The sequence below is a fragment of the Rhinoderma darwinii genome, chromosome 6 (genome assembly GCF_050947455.1).
Source record: "Rhinoderma darwinii isolate aRhiDar2 chromosome 6, aRhiDar2.hap1, whole genome shotgun sequence".
Lineage (NCBI taxonomy): Eukaryota > Metazoa > Chordata > Amphibia > Anura > Rhinodermatidae > Rhinoderma > Rhinoderma darwinii.
Window position 1 is genome coordinate 15,867,323 of NC_134692.1, and position 2,720 is coordinate 15,870,042.

The following is a 2,720-nucleotide window of genomic DNA, read 5'->3' on the forward strand; positions in this document are numbered from 1 at the left end:
ATCATACGGGGCTGACACACGGAGCTGTTAAGTGCCTTTTGCGCATGAAAAACGCAGCGTTTTTTTGCGTGCGCAAAACGCACTCGCTCGTGTGAATCCGGCCTAAGTGTGAATTATAGGAAATTAACTCACCTCTACTATGAATGATGTAGTATTAGGCCTGACCTCGGAGTTCTGGGCCCGGCAGCTTTGTGGTTTTAAATAATCATGAAACTCCTGGGAGACTTCGAGTATTCTATTACAGTAAATTATCAAATATTATTTATCCACTTCACACACGGAATATTATTTATTAACTTACCTGACACTGGGAAAATGATTTATTAACCTATTTGGTATTGGGAATATTATTAATTATTCCACTAATCACCAGATCTATTATTTATTATATTACAAGACACCCGGGATATTATATATTGTCCAATCTGACACAAGTGAAATTGCTATAATTAGGCCATTGGACACCAGACATTTTTTTTCTTAAAGGAGTTGTCCAGTTTAGAGAAGTGATTTTTAAAATTGTGAGTTAATATCGGGGGGTCCTCTGTTCAGGATCCTCATCTCTTGGTCAGAGTGGAGAGCGGTTACAAAGAGCGTCTCTCTCTGGAGGACCTGTCCTGTCCTGTATTACACAGACAACCCATTGATATGAATGAGCACTGTGTAATGCTGCGTTTCCCCTGTGGTGGCACTGTAGGAAAATTGAACAATTACTACCAGATTTTCCAACAGATTACAGCTGATTTTGGGGAATCCCATCAGGGGGATACTTTGTAATCAGTTTATTTTCAATTGACCCCTCTAACAAGTAGGGATTGTGCAACGCGGAGAACCCCTTTAAATATGTAAGACACCAGAACAATTATGGTTTTCCCAATAGACACCTATATTGTCATTTTATGAACTGAGTAGACTATTATTTGGACACTATATAACATTATCATTTAGGGATTCTATGGCCCTATTATGTGGGCACGATATGGTACAATGTGCGTACAGTACGGTTGGTTCACGGTGTAAAACAATAAGCACTACTGCACCCCAAAAACGTTGGTAAAAAAAAGTCAATCGGTTATATCATCAAGATGAGCCCTGTCCACATCGGATATTAGGGCATGTGGACGTCATAGAGGGGGGTCCTCAGCTCGGGACCCCCCTCTATAAGCCAGAATGGAGGACTGGAGCTGTCCACCTGAAAGCCACTCATCTGAATACTTGTCATGTAACACATTTCCCCCGCAGTGGCAGCTGTAGGGTGAATGACGGGCTGCACACAGCATTCGCGGCTGGCCGGACCTGATTGCCGCGGCGGCTCCTATCTGAAAGGAGTTGCATTTGATGGTTTTTACAGCAATTTTTGCAATTATTTCCTAAAACTTACTTCATAGAAATCAATGCAAAAGTATGCAAATAAATGCAACACTTGTAGGAATGTTTCTCCTAGAAAAGGAAATTATCGGATTCTTGCTGTACTGGTGACGCGGGGGGAGGGGTCAGACAGGGACAGTATATGGCAGTGTTCTCCATGTACGACCAGAAAAATATCATAATGACATGTATAATAGATTCTCTGGTAAAATTGGACTCCTATCCCTGGTTGTGGCAACGCCACGTGTCAGCGATGCTGCCTTTAGGGCACGTTCAGACGTAGCGGAATTGCTGTTGAATTACGTTGCGGACATTCCGCAGTGGAATTCTCCAGCGGATGTTTTTTACATTTGTTTCTATACATTTTTAGGAAACTTAGTTCAGACAATGCAGAAAATAACTGTGCGGAAATCAGGCTGCGGTGCAGAATTCTCCCTCCGCAGCAGCTCATGACGTTGCGGAGAAGAAGCGGAATTTCACTGCGGATTTCAGCCTTTGCAATGCAAAAACTGAAATCTGTGGCAAGTCCGCTGTGATATCTGCAACGTCTGAATTACCTGTCAAATATGCAAATGTTGGTGCAGATTCGTTGCGTAATTGCCCCAAACATTTGCAGCGGAAAAAATTCCGACCACGTCTGAACATGGCCTTATAGTGAAGTAACGTCATGTGGCCGCGGCATCCGGTCAATGCAGGCAACAATAATCATCTTTTTATGTTTCTGCAGCCTCCCACGTCAGTGATTGGACGATGCGACCGCATAACGTCATGTCACTATGAAGTCAATGGATTCGTATGTAATGTATACCCTATTAGAAAATGTTTTATTTACCTAATATTTTGAGGGTTCATACTGTTTAGGAAAATGTTTAAATCTCACGCCTACGGTTTTGCGTTGCAGAAATATCGCACTATTGCATTATTTCCTATTACGTCAGTTGCTCCTCAGCAACCGACCTCAGACTCTCATTTGTCAGCATTATACCTTAACTGGGAAAAATCAAAGCCTGCCACAACTGTTTTTATACATGACGCCCATTGACATTACAAAAACCGTCAGTTTGCTAAGGAGCAACTGACAATGCAGGAAATTGCAACTTTAAAAAAAAATGCCATTCCAATACATGTAAACGCATTGCATCAATTTTATACCCCTAGAACACTCAAATGAATAGTGACATTCTGCATTTCTGTATAGAAATTCGTTCACCCTTCATAATAACACACTTACTCACAGTACTGTTTACATGGCGTACTGGCTGCGCACGCGCAAATTGCATTTGAGCTCCCGAGTGCTCTTCTACGCATGCCCAGTTCTATTTTTGAGGCCCGCTGCTCAGCATCTCCGTGCG